General features: G+C 27.2%; 1 protein-coding gene across 1 annotated transcript in view; it reads left to right on the top strand.

Moving 5' to 3' along the window:
- Positions 1–21413, top strand: part of fz2 (frizzled 2) — a 312996-nt gene that overhangs the window by 203283 nt on the left and 88300 nt on the right. The window lies entirely within an intron of this gene.

Below are 21413 nucleotides of genomic sequence, written 5' to 3'. Positions count from 1 at the left end.
AGATAAAAAGAATGAGCAAATATTAAACAGAAAAATGTATGTAGAGACAAAATGAAAACCAAATTTATTTCATTATCAAATCATAAACATTGTCTCAGGATAACTATTAAGTTTGTGGTGTGAATGTCTATGCAACATCAGCTCATAATAATCACACATCATTCCGTCCGTCAATCTGTCTGTCTGTCTGTTGTATTTATATGTTTGCATTTTAATTTAACTTGTTTTTAATGCATAAAAACACCAGAAAATTTTCGTATTAAAAAATGATTTAAGTAATAAGATTTTTCTTGATGTTGCATGCAGCAGCAAGCAGCAGGATTTGTAATCATTATCACACCAATGCGACATTAAAATTTTGTTTTCCTTCCCAAATAATCAAATGAAAATAATCTTGGGGCATAAATACATAAAATTGAATGAAAAAAAAAAAAATAGAAAACTCTGTATGAAATCTTGGTGATAATCTTTCTCCCAAACATGTTTCACAATTTTTTTTTATTTTTTTTTTTTTTTTTGATATGTTGTTGGGGAACGCGTTGTTGCAATGCAATTTGTAGCTGGCTGCTTTACGACTGTTGAATTTTTATGTAATATATTGTATGAAATGATGGTGCTGCACACAGTACATGATTGTGTTGCATGTTTGATTATAAAAACTATATATAATTCAATTGCAGATTTGTGGATTTTTTAGTGTAGATGTTGAATTCAGTGTTATGAAAAAGAAATGCAATTTATATGGGGGAAGGTAGGTGTGTCTGCAATAAAATAATCAATATCGTATACAATTTCACTGATTAACTAAAGAAAAGTACCAAAAATACGTTTCTAACTTCGAAAACCGCAAAAAGTACTATTTGACAAAAAGTATTAAACAGAATTGGGGATGAAATCAAAAGTACCAAATTGTATTTATTAATATAAATGCCCTAAATTTTTCATAAAATTTGTTAAAAAATTTTAAAATTTCTTTGCAAATACAAAAAGTACTATTTTTAGCCAAAGTACCAAAAAGGTACTTTTTTTAATTTTCAAAATAATGCAGAAAAACTTAAAAAATGGCATTTAGCAACATTAAAAAGTATTTTCTGGATTTTATAGGTTCAAATTAAAAAAGTACTTTTTTAACAAAAAAGTACTTTTTTCTAGAATTTGTAAAATAATGATTTTTAGAATCTCAAAAATGGTACAAATTGACTCTTAGAAGTGTTAAATCTAATTTGAAATGAATTTTCTGCCCTTTTTTATGTTTATATTAAAAAAGGGGACAAATTTGACAAAAATGGTACTTTTTTGTACTTACATAAAATGAAGCTAAGAATAAAGAATTAAGTTACAAATTAATTAAAATAAAATTGTATATATTTTGAAATACAAAATGTACTATTTTTGAAAAAGTACCAAAAAAAGTACTTTTTCTAAAATTTGTAAAATAATGAAGGAAAAACTCAAAAACTCTACAAAGAGTAAAGAAATCAGTAAAATTAATTAAAATAAAATTTGATGTATTATGAAATCAAAAAAGTACTATTTTTGAAAAAGTACCAAAAAAGTAGTTTTATAAAAATTCTAAAATAATGAAGCAACAACTCAAATATTCCATAGTTTGGCTTTTAGCTACATGAAAATTAATTTAAAAAGGATTTACGGAATTTTTAAGGTTCAAGTTAAAAAAGGGGAATTTTTGGTAGAAATGGTACTTTTTGTAATCTTACTCAAAATAATAAATTTAGTTACAAATTAATTAAAATTAATTTGAATATATTTTGAAATACTAAAAGTACTATTTTTGCAAAAGTACCAAAAAAAGTACTTTTATCAAATTTGTAAATTAAGAAGCAAAATGCTAAAAAATGGTACAAATTGGCTTTAATCTAAAGAAAATTAATTTTAAAAAAATCAAATGTGTTTTATAATACAAAAAGTACTATTTTTGCAAATATATATACCAAAAAAGTACTTTTTTAATTTTAAAAATAATGCAGTAAAACTTCAAAAATTTAGTTGCAAATTAATTGAAATAAAATTTTTTAAAATTTCTTTTTTAATTCCGAAAAGTACTATTTTTGCGAAAGTACCAAAAAGGTACTTTTTTCTAAATTTTCTTAAATAATGAAGTTAAAATCCCAAATCTGGTAAAAATTAGCTTTCTGAAGCAGTAAAATTAATTTTAAAATAATTTTCTGCCATATTTTATGTTTTTATTAAAAAAAGGGTAGAAATTTGGTAGAAATGGTACTTTTTGTGTTCTTGCTTAAAATCAAGATAAGAATAAAGAATTTTGTTACAAATTAATTAAAATTAATTTATATGTATTTTGAAATACCAAAAGTACTATTTTTGGAAAAGTATCAAAAAAGTACTTTTTCTAAAATTTGCAAAATAATGAAGAAAAAGCTCAAAAATGGTCCTTAAGCTAAAAAAAATTAATTTAAAAAATCAAATGTGTTTTAAAATACAAAAAGTACTATTTTGGGAAAAGTACCAAAAAAGTACTTTTTCCAAATTTTCAAAATAATGAATAAAAAACCCCAAAAATGCTATAAATTGTCATTTAGTAATATGTAAATTAATTTATATTGACACTTTTAATATTGGGTACATTTTTATATCCCATTTCTTTCATGTTTCTTTACAAATCTACCTAACCACAAAAATATCTAACCTGCTGTTTATAAAACTTTAGAAATCTGTCTTAAAATCCTCTGCCCAACCTACGTCAACCTTCCCTCTTAAACCACACAGCATCACACCGTTTTAATCCAATAACGAAATGAAAAAAACCTCCTGAAAAATTTGTTCAAGTTACAAGAATTGTCACACTAGAAGGTGAACACACACTGTTTTTTTTTCTTACCACCATCCTCAATTTCTTATTTGGTATTCTGTTTGTTTTTGTTTTTTTTTAATAATTTCTTTAACAGCAAGATTTTTGTTGTTTATGAAGTACAAGTATACGAAACGACAGATTAATGTGCTGCCATAAAAACAACGACAACAAAGATCTTAAAGATACAACAGAGTAACAACAAAAACCTAAACAGGAATACGTTTTCATAAAGAAACTAAAATTTGAAATATTTGAATATTGTATGTGTGTGAGTTCGAGTGTCATTTAAACTGTACAAGATGCTGGTAGAGATTGTTGTTGCCTTTTGGTTTCCAACAAAAATAAAAAAGGATCATGTTTATTTCATTTCATTGTTGTTGTTGTCATTTTGCGTGAGCTCTCGAAAATAAATGTTTAAAGTCAGTCACAATGTCAGGTAGTAAGTTGTAGTAAGTAGTTTAGAGGAAAAAATGAAACGATGCTGGCTGGGATTGTATTCTCCAGCCAGACACAGTGAAATGCATGCATAAGAAAATAAGTTGAATAACGAAGGCGTTGTCATCAATATAAACACATTAATGCGAGTGTGGCAGCATGTGGAAATACATATGTGTTTGTGTGTTTTACAACAATTTTACGACATAGTCTCAGATGCCAGCAATGAAGGAGTCATCCTGTGTGTTATTGAATGAAATTGAATATTGCTATTGTATGAGTGAAGACAAACTAGACCCAGCAGATTTACAAGAAACTAGTAAATATTTGACTGAATCCAATTAAGTTCTAGTTTAGGTTGTAGTTCAGGTTCCAGTTCAGGTTCTGGTTAAAATTCATGAAGAGGTAGAAATAGTACTTTTTACCAAAAAAGTACTTTTTTCTAAAATATGTGAAATAATGAATTTAAGGACAAAAATGTGGTAAATTAGCTTTCAGCAGCATTAACTCTAATTTAAAAAAAAATGTTCTGCCTTTTGTATGTTTAAATTAAAAATGGGTAAAAATTTGATAGAAATGGTACTTTTTTGATCTTGCTTAAAATTAAGCTAAAAATAAAGAATTTATTTAGAAATTAATTAGGATACAATTTTATATGTTTTGAAATACAAAAGGTACCATTTTTGGAAAAGTACCAAAAAAGTACTTTTATCTAATTTCTAAAATAATGAAATAAAAATTCTAAATTTCTACAATTTGGGTTTAAGCTCCACGAAAATTCATTTAAAAAGGATTTTGTGCATTTTTTAGGGACAAGTTAAAAAAAGGGGAATAGTGCAGGTTCCAGTTTAGATTCAGGTTCTAGCTCATGTTCTAGTTCAGGTTATAGTTTAGGTTGTAGTTCAGGTTCTAGTTGAAGTTTTTGTTTAGGTTCCAGTTCAGGTTATAGTTCAAGTTTTAGCTCAGGTTCTAGTTCAGGTTCTAGTTCAGGTTTTTGTTTAGGCTATAGTTTAGGTTCCAGTTGAGGTTCAAGTACAGGTTCTAGTTCAGGATCTATTTCAGTTTCTATTTCAGTTTCTATTTCAGGTTCTATTTCAGGCTCTACTTAAGGTTATATTTCAGTTTCCATTTCAGCTTCTATTTCAGTTTCCATTTCAGTTTCCATTTCAGGTTCTAGTTCACGTTCTAGTCCAGGCTCTATTTCAGTTTCCATTTCATGTTTCAGTTCAGGTTGCAGTTAAGGTTTAAGTTCTGGTCCAGGTTCTATTTCAGTCTCTACTTAAGGTTCTTCTTCAGCTTATATTTCAGGTTATAGTTTAGGTTGTAGTTTAGGTTCTAGTTCAGGTTTTTGTTTAGTTCCAGTTCAGTTTTTTTTTGCTCTTCCAGTTCAGGTTATAGTTTAGGTTCCAGTTGAGGTTCTAGTTCAAGTTCAGGTTCTAGTTCAGGTTCTACTTCAGCTTCTATTTCAGGTTCTATTTCAGGCTCTATTTTAGGTTCTATTTCAGCTTCTATTTCAGTTTCCATTTCAGGTTCTATTTTAGGTTCTATTTCAGGTTCTAGGCCAGGTTCTAGTTCAGGTTCTAGTCCAGGTTCTAGTCCAAGCTCTATTTCCGTTTCCATTTCATGTTTTAGTTCAGGTTCTAGTCCAGGTTCTAGTCCAGGTTCTAGTCCAGGTTCTAGTCAAGGCTCTAGTTCTGGTTCTATTTCAGGTTTTTGTTTAGATTCCAGTTGAGGTTCTAGTTCAGGATCTATTTCAGGTTCTACTTCAGCTTCTATTTCAGGCTCTACTTAAGGTTATATTTCTGCTTCTTCTTCAGCTTCTATTTCAGTTTCCATTTCAGGTTCTACTTGAGGTTCTAGTTCATGCTCTATTTCAGGTTCTAGTTCTGTTCTAGTTCTTTTCTAGTTCTGTTCTAGTTCTGTTCTAGTTCTGTTCTAGTTCTGTTCTAGTTCTGTTCTAGTTCTGTTCTAGTTCTGTTCTAGTTCTGTTCTAGTTCTGTTCTAGTTCTGTTCTAGTTCTGTTGTAGTTCTGTTCTAGTTCTGTTCTAGTTCTGTTCTAGTTCTGTTCTGTTCTAGTTCTGTTCTAGTTCTGTTCTAGTTCTGTTCTAGTTCTGTTCTAGTTCTGTTCTAGTTCTGTTCTAGTTCTGTTCTAGTTCTGTTCTAGTTCTGTTCTAGTTCTGTTCTAGTTCTGTTCTAGTTCTGTTCTAGTTCTGTTCTAGTTCTGTTCTAGTTCTGTTCTAGTTCTGTTCTAGTTCTGTTCTAGTTCTGTTCTAGTTCTGTTCTAGTTCTGTTCTAGTTCTGTTCTAGTTCTGTTCTAGTTCTGTTCTAGTTCTGTTCTAGTTCTGTTCTAGTTCTGTTCTAGTTCTGTTCTAGTTCTGTTCTAGTTCTGTTCTAGTTCTGTTCTAGTTCTGTTCTAGTTCTGTTCTAGTTCTGTTCTAGTTCTGTTCTAGTTCTGTTCTAGTTCTGTTCTAGTTCTGTTCTAGTTCTGTTCTAGTTCTGTTCTAGTTCTGTTCTAGTTCTGTTCTAGTTCTGTTCTAGTTCTGTTCTAGTTCTGTTCTAGTTCTGTTCTAGTTCTGTTCTAGTTCTGTTCTAGTTCTGTTCTAGTTCTGTTCTAGTTCTGTTCTAGTTCTGTTCTAGTTCTGTTCTAGTTCTGTTCTAGTTCTGTTCTAGTTCTGTTCTAGTTCTGTTCTAGTTCTGTTCTAGTTCTGTTCTAGTTCTGTTCTAGTTCTGTTCTAGTTCTGTTCTAGTTCTGTTCTAGTTCTGTTCTAGTTCTGTTCTAGTTCTGTTCTAGTTCTGTTCTAGTTCTGTTCTAGTTCTGTTCTAGTTCTGTTCTAGTTCTGTTCTAGTTCTGTTCTAGTTCTGTTCTAGTTCTGTTCTAGTTCTGTTCTAGTTCTGTTCTAGTTCTGTTCTAGTTCTGTTCTAGTTCTGTTCTAGTTCTGTTCTAGTTCTGTTCTAGTTCTGTTCTAGTTCTGTTCTAGTTCTGTTCTAGTTCTGTTCTAGTTCTGTTCTAGTTCTGTTCTAGTTCTGTTCTAGTTCTGTTCTAGTTCTGTTCTAGTTCTGTTCTAGTTCTGTTCTAGTTCTGTTCTAGTTCTGTTCTAGTTCTGTTCTAGTTCTGTTCTAGTTCTGTTCTAGTTCTGTTCTAGTTCTGTTCTAGTTCTGTTCTAGTTCTGTTCTAGTTCTGTTCTAGTTCTGTTCTAGTTCTGTTCTAGTTCTGTTCTAGTTCTGTTCTAGTTCTGTTCTAGTTCTGTTCTAGTTCTGTTCTAGTTCTGTTCTAGTTCTGTTCTAGTTATGTTCTAGTTCTGTTCTAGTTCTGTTCTAGTTCTGTTCTAGTTCTGTTCTAGTTCTGTTCTAGTTCTGTTCTAGTTCTGTTCTAGTTCTGTTCTAGTTCTGTTCTAGTTCTGTTCTAGTTCTGTTCTAGTTCTGTTCTAGTTCTGTTCTAGTTCTGTTCTAGTTCTGTTCTAGTTCTGTTCTAGTTCTGTTCTAGTTCTGTTCTAGTTCTGTTCTAGTTCTGTTCTAGTTCTGTTCTAGTTCTGTTCTAGTTCTGTTCTAGTTATGTTCTAGTTCTGTTCTAATTCTGTTACCCAGTACTGCTGGGTATAGGTACTAGTGAGTGAGTGAGTGCCTTACAACAATGTTTATTTTATTGAAATGTGTGTGTTTTTGTTGCATGAAGTTTCATTTTTTCTTGACTCTTTATAGAAATAATACATTTTTATAAGGAAAGAATAAATATTTACAGTGAAACAGCAGGCGTTTTATCAAAATATTTACATGAGTCCCGTTCACTACTCAAACAGAAAACACACACATACTAAACATATACAATATTTAGATTAAAACTCAGTCCCAGGCTCTATTTTACATATACAAGTATTAGAAGGAAATAAATAGAAAAAAACAATCAATGATTATTACAAATAAGCAACAAATATTTAATACCACCACTAAATAAAAACAACAGCAACAACAACAGCAACAATATTGAATGTCAGAAAATCAATTGATAAGTGGATTTTTTCTCTTCTTGAAGAGCAAAACGTTTCTTTCAAATGTGTGTGCAGTACTTGAGCCTTCCCTTCCTTCAATATGCAATGTATTGAGTCATACTTGACGATAAGAAATATTAAACACATTCTTACGAGTAACAAAATATTTGCTGGAATTTCTTTTACGTTTTTTAATTTTCATAAATCATTATTATTGACAGATTTATTTTTATTTATTTTTCTTGAAGAGCAGGAAAAAAAATAAACAAATATGATTTTAGAGATTGGTTGAAGGAGATAGAAGAAATTGTTTTGGGAGGATTTTATGACACTGGAATTTTTGTGTTAAAATTAGTCCTTGAAGGAGATGAGAAAATGAGGAATTTACAAAATTGAGCTTCAATTTTTAAAATGGTACTTTTTGTATTTTCTTAAAGAAAAGTACTAGAAGCCATAAAATGCTCCGTTTTTTGCTTTCTGTCCGAATTTCTTGGAATAAATATTAAAAAATTTGCTTTATTTCTCCCCCTTTCAAGTGATTTTATTGTAATTTTTAGTAATAGTTTTTGTTGGTTGGTCTCTGCTCCAACTACTAATAATAATCTTTATGTCGATGATATTGATTTGATATGATTTGATCCTCTTGCCATTACATATGTTATTTTGTTCAGATTGCTTCTTTTTTTATTCCTAAAACAAATTTTTATATGTTTTTATGTTGTTGCAGTAAAGTAAATATACAGTATATTTTTTTTTATATTTGTTTAACAAAACAAAACTCTTGGCTGCATGGAAAAAGAGTAAATTTTTTTTATTTAAAAATAATAAAAAAAAAATCTATAGTTTATCAAACAAACAAACAAATATCACTGTGTAGAAAATATCTTCGAGTGTGCATTGATTTATGTGTGTTATTTTAGGCACCACACGTTCAAGTATCTTGTAAATACAAATCTAAACTCATACAGATACTCCAAGTTAAATACAGTATCTAATAAATGAAAATGAGCAGTTCCTAGTATAACAAATTCACTTGGAAAAATAAGTGTAGCTGGCTTTAACATAATTTCCCTTACTGTCTAGTTGGTACAAGTACCATCAACAAAATCATGAATTGCATTTGTTGGTCTTTAGAATCATACAATGTAGAAAAAAAACGGGCTATATAAAAACATAAAGCAGTCAGGCTATAAATAAGTTTGTTATAACGTTTGTATTTTCAAAATTTTTTCATTTGTGACCCCTTAAAATATAAATATTCCCTTTCAGTTCCTCCATTTGTATGTTGAAATCGTGTTTCCCTAGCCCCCAAATAACTTACATACATGATTTATACATCATTATGTCCGCTATAGTTGCGGTTTAGGTGCTATTAAAAATCGAGAGAATCGGCCCACAAATGGCTGAGATATAAGCAAAAAACCAAGACTACCTCGATTTTTGAACTATTTGCTATATCTGGAGTTTTAAATTATTAATATAGACAATATGGATATCTAATGATAGATATTTTAAAGACCTTTCCAACGATGTATATAACGCCATACTAATTCGGGACAAAAATGATTAAAAATCGGGAAAATATTTTTTAAACCGAATTTTTTTTTCACCAAATTTTTTTTTTTTTTTTTGCATAATACTGATTTTCAACCATATTTTATTTACTAATTTTACTTTTTCAACAAAAAAATTAAAAAAAAACGTTCAATAAAAAATATTTTAAATTTTTCTCATAAAATAGTCCGTCCATTTGTATGTTGAAATCATGTTTCCCTAGGCCCCAAATAACTTGCATACATTTATACATCAATGTGTCCGCTATAGTGCCGGTTTAGGTACTATTAAAAATCGAGAGAATCGGCCCACAAATGGCTGAGATATAAGCAAAAAACCAAGACTACCTCAATTTTTGACCTTTTGTATATATCTCAATTACTAAGTCATTAATATAGACAATATGGATATCTAATGATAGATATTTTAAAGACCTTTACAACGACTTATATAACGCCATACTAGTTCGGGCCTACAATGGGTCAAAATCGGGAAAATTATTTTTTAACCCGAATTTTTTTTTCCAAAAAAAATTTTTTTCCATAAAACTTTTTTCAAACACATTTTTTCACCAATTACATTTTTTCAGTCAAAAAAAAATATTTTTTCAGCAAATTTTTTTTTTAATTTTTTTTTTTTTTGTGAAGGGATTATAAGGTTCGTTACATCCCAATGATTTGTACTGCACTGTATATTTTTTACGATTTTTTTTTATTTATGTTTAAACTTGTACAAATAAAACATAAAAACGAATATATAAATTCTATATTAGAAGTAGTTCATTTGTAAAAGAAAACTACAACAAATAACAACAGCAGAAAAAAAAAAAGAAAAACAAATATTATTGATATGAATTGTAAGGGAAACGTGTCCGATATCAGTTGGGAAACGGTTGCAATTGCACATTATTATCGTCAATAATAAAATACAAACAACAACAAAATAACACGAAACTAACTAAACAATTCCTCAATCGTAGCCAAGCCAGAGGAAAGCAAAATTTATGACTGGGTCAGAAATTTATAATAAAAAAAAAGAAACATAAAGAAATAAATAAATTTTATTGCTACCAAAATACAATTTCAAAGTTGGTTTAATAGAAGTTTATGAAAATTTTTCAAAATAATTTTAAGTACTTCAAATAGTGCTTACATTTCATTAATTTATTAAAACAATATCCGGCCTTAATAAAGCAAGTTTTTTAAACAACTTTATTGAGGAATTAAAAACATTAGCAAAAAAGTACTTTTTTATGGATTTCACAAACTAATAGTACTAAAAGAAACCAAACGATTTATTGCAATAAAATGCAGTCTATCTATCTATAAAACTTCCCTCATCTAGTACCTTTTTTTAGAAAATGCAAAAAAGTTAAATTTTTTCATTCGTCATTAAAATTTTCAAAAAATAAATGCCCCACTTGTCTAACACTTTGCCTAGAATTTTATAAATTATGAAATTTTTGTTTCAATTGAATCAAATAATAAAGATTATTATGTTTTTTTTTTTTAGAAAACCAAACAAGTGGCCAAAACCTCTTAGACATATTTCTACTAATAGCAAAGATAATATTAATATTTCTACTTTAAAATGAAGCAGGCATAGACAAAAACGGGATTAAGATAAAAATGATCACGATTTTTTAACAAACAAAAAATAATAGAAATAAAAACAGAAACATCAAAGGCCATCACTTAAGGCCTTAAAACTTAAGTTATTAAAAACATAAAACTTAAATTGTTTTATAAAGAAATTGAAATAGTAAATGGCATAGAGGAACTCAGTTGCTGTATGATATATTTTTTTTATTTTTAAATAATTTTTAATTCTACTTAAACTCAAGATAACTAGCTTTAGAAAGGCTTCAGTTAACTATAAATGTTTTTGTTTAATTTGTAATTACTTTGTTATATAAAAATTAATATGTTTGTTAGTTAAACTCAACTTAATCAAGTTTAACTAAACTCTAGTTAACTATGTTTTATTGCATTTTCTAGCTAGTTTTAATTTTTTGTTATTAAGCAGCTATATATTTAGGTGATTTTGTCACTCCCGCACCAAGTTTAACTAAACTCTAGTTAACTATGTTTTATTGCATTTTCTAGCTAGTTTTAATTTTTTGTTATTAAGCAGCTATATATTTAAATGATTCTTTCACTCCGCACCAGATTTTTTAACATTTTATTTAACATTATTTATTTAGTTTGGGTTTAATTTTCACTTAAAATCATTTCAATTAGTTTTAAAGAGGATTTAGTGAACTAGAAATATGTTTGTTTTATTTGTAATTACTTTCTTATATAAAAATTAATATGTTTGCTAGTTAAACTCACCATAACCAAGTTTAACTAAAGTTTTGTAAAACTTGGTTAAGCTGAGTTTAACTAAAAATCAACATTATTTTAATAAAAGCAAGTTATAAGAAATACAATAAACACATTTCAAGTTAACTAAAGCCTAATTACAGCAAGTTAAGTTGAGTTTAAGTAAAATTTAATAGAAATTAAGTAGAAAATCTGGTGGAATATCAAAATCATCAAAATATATAGATGATAAATAATAAAAATTTAAAATAAGCTAGAAATTGTAATAAAACCTAGTTAACTAGAGTTTAGTTAAACTTGGTTAAATTGAGTTTAACTAGAAATCACAATGATTTTTATATAAGCAAGTTATTCAAAATACAAAAAACACATTTCTAGTTAACTGAAGTTTAACTAAACCTAGTTAAATTAAGTTTAAGTAAAATTTAATAGAAATTAAGTAGAAAAAATTACTCATATTAAATAAAATTGTTCGTGGAGTATCAAAATCATCAAAATATATAGCTGCTGAATATTAAAAATTTAAAACAAACGAGAAAATGTAATAAAACCTAGTTAACTAGAGTTTAGTTAAACTTGGTTAAATTGAGTTTAACTAGAAATCACAATGATTTATATATAAGCATGTTATTCAAAATACAATAAACACATTTCTATTTAATTGAAGTTTAACTAAACCTGGTTAAATTAAGTTTAAGTAAAATTTAATAGAAATTAAGTAGAAAAAATTACTCATATTAAATAAAATTGTTCGTGGAGTATCAAAATCATCAAAATATATAGAAGATAAATAATAAAAATTTAAAATAAGCTAGAAATTGCAATAAAACCTAGTTAACTAGAGTTTAGTTAAACTTGGTTAAATTGAGTTTAACTATAAATCACAATGATTTTTATATAAGCAAGTTATTCAAAATACAATAAACACATTTATAGTTAACTGAAGTTTAACTAAACCTAGTGAAGTGGAGTTTAAGTAAAATTAAATAAATTTTAAGGAGAAAAAATAGCCCTTGTTAAAAATCTTAAATTATGTTTCTTTTTTTAGTAGGTTATAATGTTAACTATTTGTCCATTAAATAAAGTTTATAGTTTGTTTATTACATTTCCATATTTTAGACATGGAATTTAATAGCCATCTTTCAATCAGTTCTTAAGAAATTCATTTTGTAGGAAATTTAACAAAACAAATCTATTATAATAAAAATATTATAGTCATGTAAATGGTTTATTAATTTGTTAATTTGAAATAAAAGTTTTTTTTTACTGAAATATAAAAACCATAAATTTTATAATTCATTTAAAAAAACGTGACTAAAGATGTTGATAATTTTTTTTGGTATTTCATTAAAAAACAAAATTTTTTTTATCTATTTAATATTTTTTTCAAAACTTTAAAGTAAACTCCCTTTTTTCTAACAACAACTCAAACAAAAATCATTTAAACACACGTTTAGTAAACTTATGTTTAAAAGCCTCAAACGCACACCTTTTAACCAACAAAAAAAAACACCAAAATGAAAACAACTTTTGTTCTCTTTTAGATGACATTTTAAAAGTAGATTTTTCATTAGTAATCGTAACCACTTCTAACGAAAAAAAATCTCGTTTTAAGTAGAGGGGGCAGCAAAATGAATCACTTAAATTATGTAAGTCACGTTCTAAATGTAAACCAAAGGAATGGTAGTGAGAAGTGAGTTGAAGTGGACGGTGACTGACTGTGGGTTTGTGTTTGTCTGCTGTACTTTTTGGTTATATTTTGGGAATATATTTTTTTTAAAAAGGCTGGTCTATATGTAAATGATTTTCTATTTAACAAACCTAACTACTGTTACAGAGTTTGGGTGGCTTAAACTCAAAATAAGGGCATTGAGTTTAAATTGAAATTTGAAAAAATTGTTTTCTTTTGTTTTAAATAATGAAAATTGTATGTGGAAAACCTTAGAAAATCCTTATAATTTTATTGATTTTAAAATAAATTTTAACTGTGTTTGCACTTTTGTGGTGAATACCCTTAATGTCTGCTGTTTAATAATAAGTTTTTTCCTTAGCTTTGTTTTTCTAACAGTCTGCTATATTTTTGCTTTATTTGGTTTTGATTTTTTTATTTATTTTTTATTTTCATAAGTATTTTGTTCATTTTCAAAATGTTTTACGCTTTTGTATTGTTTATTACGTAGAAAAATAACCGAAAATTAGTTTTGAAATTTCTTTATAGATAATAAAACATTACAAATTCATGTCATACAGACCAGAAGAACAGAACAAACAAAATCAAAACCCACTCAAAATTCAAAGCAAATAATTACGTTTAAAAAACATTTTTCAAAAAACTTGAAAAATATTTACGAAAAACTAGAATAAAGCACAGCAATAAAACGCCATTTAAGGCTGGAGAACAAGACTTTTTCAGGGAAATCAAATATTATTAAAATAGATTCATTTTAATCAAAAGTTAAGCTATTTTTTCATAATTACTTAGATATAATTCGAATGTCTGTAAAAGAAATGTGAATTTTTTTAATTTTCTTGTTTCTAAGCCATTCAAAATCTAGAAAATGCAAAAAAACCTAGTTAACTGGAGTTTAGCTAAACTCGGTTATCACAAGTTTAATGGGTTTCAAGTTGAGTTTAACAAAATTCGATAAATTTAAAATGGAAACAATAAAGTTAGAGATAACTTAAGCTAACCTAACACAGTTAAACTTAGTTTAAAAGTAAAATAACGAAGTATAAATAAAAAAAAATAATTTTTCAAAAATTTAAATTTTTCTTAGTTATATAATAAAAATTTAAATGAAGTTATTGCCAAAAACAAAAATTTGGTCTTGGCTTTCTATTTGTGTAAAATAAATTTTTCATAATATTTCTAAAAGTCATTTTAATCAACAAAGAAAATCATCAAAGTTTAAGGCTAAATATTGATAGAGATTAAAAATGAGTTAGGAAATGCTAAAAAACCTAGTTAACTAGAGTTTAGTTAAACTTGGTTAAACAAAGTTTAAGTAATAATAGTAGTTATTTCTATAAAAGCAAAACAATTACAACTTAAGCAAGCATATTTTTAGTTAACTTAACCTTAGTTAAATTATATAGCCATAGAAATTTAAAACAAGGTATAAAATGCAAAACAACATAGTTAACTAGAGTTTAGTAAAACTTGGTTAAACTAAGTTTAACTATATATTTTGCTCCAAAATTCTCCACCATCAGAATTTTCAAAAATTTTCTTTTAAATTTTACTTAAACTTAACTATATTTGGTTAAGCCTTAGTTAACTAGAAATGTATTTATTGTATTTCTAATAACTTGCTTATATAAAAATCAAGTTAATTTTTACTTAAACTCAGCTTAACCAAGTTTAGCTAAACTCTAGTTAACTATGTTTTATTGCATTTCCTAACACGTTTTTAATTTCTATGCTTAACTAGCCTTAAACTTTGATGATTTTCATTATAGTTTGGAAAATATTATGCAAAATCAATAACTTCATGCTGATTTTTATTATATATGAACAAAATTTTTAGGAAAATTTTGTTAGAAATTTGTTATTGAGAAGTCATGCCTCATTTCCCTAAAAACCTTCAATTAAATTTGGGATTGTTTGTTTAAACATAAAACTAATTAGATTTAATTAATATAAATGACTGCAATAAACCAAATTTGTTATTTTGTTCAGAAAAAACCTTGAGTTTCAAAACAATTTCTTTGTTCACAATGTGTTTTGCCCAAACAATTACATGCTTATTTAAGGGAACATGAAAATGATGTTTCAAATCCATTTAGATTTAAAATTACGAAAATGACTTTGGTGGTCTTTAAGCAAAGATTTGCAAGGCTGTGCACAACACATTATAAATATTTAGGTAAAAGGAAACAAAATAAAGTGAAAATGTGGCCAGGCATCACACAAATCTGTGAGAAATTCTTTTTCAAAAACAGGATATTTTATCGACAGCTGTTTGAAAACAATTAAACAAATCTAAATTTCTTAACATGTCAACACATATTTCTTTAAATTTGTTTTTTTTGTATTATTTATTTGTTTTTTTCTTTCTTTGATTATTAACCAAAAACAATGATTGTCAATAATCCATCATAATTTAATATTTCTTAAACCTAATCTCTTTGCCATAAATCTCAAAACTATTCACTACAATATATTTCAATATTTCTTCATTTCTATAAACTATTGGTAGTAATACTACAAATAAATACTTATTTCTTAGATAAGATTTCATTTCATTTCAATTTTTCTATTATTTCTATAAATGAAATGTCATAAACTATTTACCTGAGTCTTACGTTGCAACCATACGTTCGCTGTGTTGACAGTTTTAGGCAAGCTGTCTGTCAACTAAATGTCAAAGTTATTTATATTGTTCTACAATGTAAAGTATTGGTTGTGGCAATTGTATGTAGAGCTCATATCGCAGCGCATCTCACTTCGTATCGTAATATGTCAAAATTATCGCAAATAACTATAAATTTTAGTTTTAGTTACAATTCAGTTTAGTTTCCTTATTACATATTGTTGTTATTGTGGTTTGTTGTTTATTTCTAATAAGTATTTAGAGTGCTAGATAAACTGTTGCACTGTCAAATGTGTTAAATACCTGGAAATATAATAAGCATTTTAAAAGGGGATACATGAGCTATTTTGTTTCTCCCTAAACTCTAATTAATCATACTTAAACTCAATTTAACTAGTTTTACATAGGATTTAGTTAATTAAAAATGTGTTTGTTATATTACTAATTACATGCTTATATCAAAAACAGTTAGATTTATAGTTAAACTCAGTTTAACCAAGTTTAACTAAACTCTAGTTAACTAGCTTTTATTACATTTTCTAGCTTATTTTAAATCGTTATTAATCAGCAGCTATATATTTTTATGATTTTGGTATTTTGTTTACTTAAACTCCACATAACTAGGTTTGGTTAGGATTTAGTTAACTTGGAATGTGTGTATTGTATTTCTAATAACTTGCTTATCTAAAAACCACTTTGATTTCTAGTTAAACTCAGCTAAACCAAGTTTAACTAAACTCTAGTTAACTAGGTTTTATTACATTTTCTAGCATGTTTTAAATTGTTATTAATCAGCAGCTATATATTTTTATAATTTTGGTATTTGGTTTACTTAAACTCCACATAACTTGGTTTGGTTAGGATTTAGTTAACATGGAATATGTGTATTGTATTTATAATAACTTGCTTATATGAAAACCACTTTGATTTATAGTTAAACTCAGCTTAACCAAGTTTAACTAAACTCTAGTTAACTAAGTTTAATTACATTTTCTAGCTTGTTTTAAATTTTTATTATTCAGCAGCTATATATTTTTATCATTTTGGTATTTTTTTTTACTTAAACTCCACTTAACTAGGTTTTTTTTAGACTTTAGTTAACTAGAAATATATTTATTGTAGTTCTTATAACTTCATTATATAAAAATAATTGCAATTACTAGTTAAACTCAGCTTAAGCAAGTTTAACTAAACTCTAGTTAACTAGGTTTTATTACATTTTCTAGCTTGTTTTAAATTGTTATTAATCAGCAGCTATATATTTTTATAATTTTGGTATTTGGTTTACTTAAACTCCACTTAACTAGGTTCTGTTAGACTTTAGTTAACATGGAATATGTGTATTGTATTTCTAATAACTTGCTTATCTAAAAACCACTTTGATTTCTAGTTAAACTCAGCTTAACCAAGTTTAACTAAACTCTAGTTAACTAAGTTTTATTACATATTCTAGCTTGTTTTAATTTTTTATTATTCAGCAGCTATATATTTTGATGATTTTGGTATTTTTTTTACTTAAACTCCACTTAACTAGGTTCTGTTAGACTTTAGTTAACATGGAAAATGTGTATTGTATTTCTAATAACTTGCTTATCTAAAAACCACTTTGATTTATAGTTAAACTCAGCTTAACCAAGTTTAACTAAACTCTAGTTAACTAGGTTTTATTATATTTTCTAAAATGTTTTAACATATTATTTACTCAAACTGTAAGTATACATTTTCTACTAAAACAAAGATTTCATTTAAACCATTTAAACAAATTTAATTTGATAATATTTCCTTTAGCATTTTGTTGCAACAAAAAAATCTCAAATAGTTTAATGACCCCTTTTAACTTGAAAACATAACCTCACTTAAACCTAAACTAAATTGTATTGCAAATATTGCCAAATCATTTTATGATTATTTTTAAATGACTATTAACCAACTACATACCTAGAAACTACAACAATTTTAACATTTTAATTTTGTTATTCAGCCAATAATTCTTTGGCATAAATATTTTTGCATGTCTATCAATATTATTGACATCTTTTACATGACTTACCATGAGTAATTTTTAACAAATTTTACATTAAAGCTTTATTATTTATAACCTCTTTCCCCTTACCATTTTATTTTGCAAGTAATACCTTTAATTTTTCATGGTTTTATTTAGGATTTAGTGGCAGTTTTTTTTTTTAAAGTAATGCCTGGTAATACAAGTGTTTGTACTTGTACGGGCTGCCAATATAATATTTTTTGTTAGCAAATTGCATTTTATACAAAAACGATAATAAGTCTGCTTGTCATTGCTGTCATAACTTGTCAATTTGTTATTTAAACGAAATGTGCAGAAAAAAAATATATATTTGAACATGTGTTATTTAAGTTAACAAGGAAGACAAAGATTGGAAGATAAAGCTAACTTAATATCAAAATTATCAAAATATATAGCTGCAGAATAATAAAAGAATTAAACAAGCTGGAAACTACAATAAAACCTAGTTAACTGGAGTTTAGTTAAACTTGGTTAAGCTGAGTTTAACTAGAAATCAGAATGATTTTTATATAAGCAAGTTATTAGATATAAAATAAATAGATATCTAGTTAACTAAAGCCTAACCAAACCTAGTTAAATTGAGTTTAAGTACAAATAATTAGAGTTTAAGGAGAAAAAATAAAAAATCATCCAAATAAATAGCTAGTCAACAATAAAAAGGTAAAACAAGCTGGAAAATCCAAGAAAACCTAGTTAACTGGAGTTTAGTTAAACTTGGTTAAGCTGAGTTTAAGAAAAAATCACAATGAATTTTATATAAATATGTTATTTAAACTATAATAAACACATTTCTAGTTAATTAAAGCCTAACTAAAGTTAGTTAAGTTGAGTTTAAGTGATATTGAATTAATTCTAAGGATAGAAAATAGCTCATGTTAAATAAAATGGTTAAAACTAGAGGCGTGCAACCAAAAACATCTAAATATATAGCCGGACAATAATAAAAATTTAAAATAAGCCAGAAAATACAATAAAAGCTAGTTAACTAGAGCTTAGCTAAACTTGGTTAAGCTGAGTTTAAGTAGAAAACAAAATGATTTTTATATAAGTAAATTATTAGAAACATAATAAACACATTTGTAGTTAACTAATGCCTATTTAAACCTAGTTAAGTAGAGTTTAAGTACACCTAATAAGAGTTTAAGGAGAACTAATAACCAAATCATCAAAATATATAGCTGCTGAATTATAGCTGCTAACCGGAGTTTAGTTAAACTAGCTTAAGTTGAGTTTAAGTAGAAATCAAAATGATTTTTATTTAAGAAAATTATTGGAAATACCATAAACATATTTATAATTAACTAAGGGCTATTTAAACCTAGTTAAGTAAAATTAAGAAGAATCTAAGGAAAATAAATATCCTAGGTTAAATAAAATGGTAAAAAATCTGAAAATCATCAAAATATATAATTGCTGAATAATAGAAATGTAAAACAAGCAAGAAAATGCAATAAAACATAGTTAACCAGAGTTTAGTTAAACTTGGTTAAGCTGAGTTTAACTAAAAATTACATAAATTTTTATAGAAACAAGTTATTAGAAACAAAACAAACACATTTATAGTTAACTTAAGCCAGTCAAATACTAGTTAAGTTGAGTTTAAGTGAATTTAAATACAGTTTAAGGCCAATAAATACCCCGTGTTAAATAGAATTGTTAAAAAAGTATAGAAAATACAATAAAACATAGTTAACTAGAGTTTAGTTAAACTTGATTAAGTTGAGTTTAAGTAAAAATATAACTAATTTTCATAAAATCAGACAGTTTAAAATAAAACACACTAATTTGTCGTTAACTAAAGCATGCCTCTAAGAAGTTATTTTTAAAAAGTTCATATCGATTTATAAAAAAATAATTGTTATAGAAAATTTTGATTTTCTGCCACATTTCCTTTTAAAAATCCTTGCAAATCTTTGGAAATCCTTGTTTTTCCAATTTAATTTCCATTTTCAAAAGTTTGCTAATTTGCTTCTTATTGCTTTTTTTATATTAACTGCCTTTAAATATTCTTCATTAGTTATAATCAGCCTTATTGTCGCTCAATGTTGTTTTTATTTAACATTTAATTGTAATTTATGCATAAATAATAAATCAATTTTATAACGAAAACTTTAATCAAGCCACAATAATAATAATCAAAATTAATAAATGAAAAAAAAAGTAGCAACACTTTATCGAAAATATTTATTACAAAGGAATAGAAATAAGAGAAAAAAACACTTTGTAATGCTTAAAAACAAATCAAAGCGGAAAAAAAAATTATATAAAAAAACAACAAACAGAAAATAAAAGCAAAAATCCATTAACAACAATGAATAAAAGAGCGTAAAGCTCATACAAACAAGTGCGGAAGAGAGAGAGCGAGTAAGCAAGTGTTAGTGTGTGTATTTTGATACACATACACTTTGATGTGGAGCAAAATCAAGCTTTAAGCAATCAAAGTCAGATCAATTAACCCTTTTTAACACCCCAGCACCACATTGATGATTCCTTGGCACTATTGCGTTTGTAGTTGTTTTCCACCACACACACGCATTCGTATATTGTTGTAGTTGGGGTTGGCTTTTTTTCAATTAAAATGTATTTGTACACAATACGTTAATTTATACTCATACAACAACAACAAAAGAAGAAAGAGAAATATAAAGTACAATCCAACACAAAGTAACTTTTGTACAATTTCAATTTTTCTTTTCCTTGTTGTTGTTGCAGCTATTTGCCAATTTTTTTCACTTTATTTCCAATTTCTGCTTTTTTTATATTTAACAATCAATAGCAATTGATTTTTAAGGCCTGCTTTTTGTAAAAAAATTTCCCTTGATTCGCCATACAAAGGCAGCTTCTTTCAATACACTTACAAAAGTACGAGCAGCAGCAACAGCAGTTGTAAAAAGAACTTCACCACAAATCATTCATCATTCATTTGCGATTAACAAGTTTCATTTTGTTTCGTTTCGTTTCTTTTTTTTTCAATTTTATTATTATTGGTTCTTTAAAGTTAGTTGTGCAATATATATATTTCTGTATAATATTGCAGGGCTACTTGATGACAGTAGTTCTTAAAGGGGATCATGGAAGAGGCTCTTAAATGTTAAACAAGGACTACATAATATTCAACAAGATTAGTTAATGACCTACGATTGAAGATCAACGAAGACTACAAAGCTCATCTGACACTACTTAAAGACCTACAATTGAAGCTCAAGTAAGCTACTGATTGCTGCTCAACTAGGACTACTCAAAGACTTACGATTGAAGCTCGACCAAGACTCTGATTGAAGCCCAATCAAGACATCTAGAAGACCCACGATTGAAGCTCAACCAAGACTTCTTAAAGACCCACGATTGAAGCTCAACCAAGACTTTTTATAGACCCACGATTGAAGCTCAACCAAGACTTTTTATAGACCCACGATTGAAGCTCAACCAAGACTCTGAATGAAGGTGAACCATGACTTCTTAAAGTCCCACGATTGAAGCTCAACAAAGACTTCTTAAAGTCCCACGATTGAAGCTCAACCAAGACTCTGATTGAAACTCAACCAAGACTTCTTAAAGTCCCACGATTGAAACTCAACCAAGACTCTGATTGAAGCTCAACCAAGACTTCTTAAAGTCCCACGATTGAAGCTCAACCAAGACTTCTTAAAGATCCACGATTAAAGCTCAACCAAGACTTCTTAAAGTCCCACGATTGAAGCTCAACCAAGACTTCTTAAAGATCCACGATTAAAGCTCAACCAAGACTTCTTAAAGTCCCACGATTGAAGCTCAACCAAGACTTCTTAAAGATCCACGATTAAAGCTCAACCAAGACTTCTTAAAGACCCACGATTGAAGCCCAACCAAGACTTCTTAAAGACCCACGATTGAAGCTCAACCAAGACTCTGATTGAAGGTGAACCAAGACTTCTTAAAGTCCCA

This window comes from Calliphora vicina, chromosome 3 (assembly GCF_958450345.1).
Source record: "Calliphora vicina chromosome 3, idCalVici1.1, whole genome shotgun sequence".
Taxonomy (NCBI): Eukaryota; Metazoa; Arthropoda; class Insecta; order Diptera; family Calliphoridae; genus Calliphora; species Calliphora vicina.
This window is presented reverse-complemented; position numbering and strand designations above follow the sequence as displayed.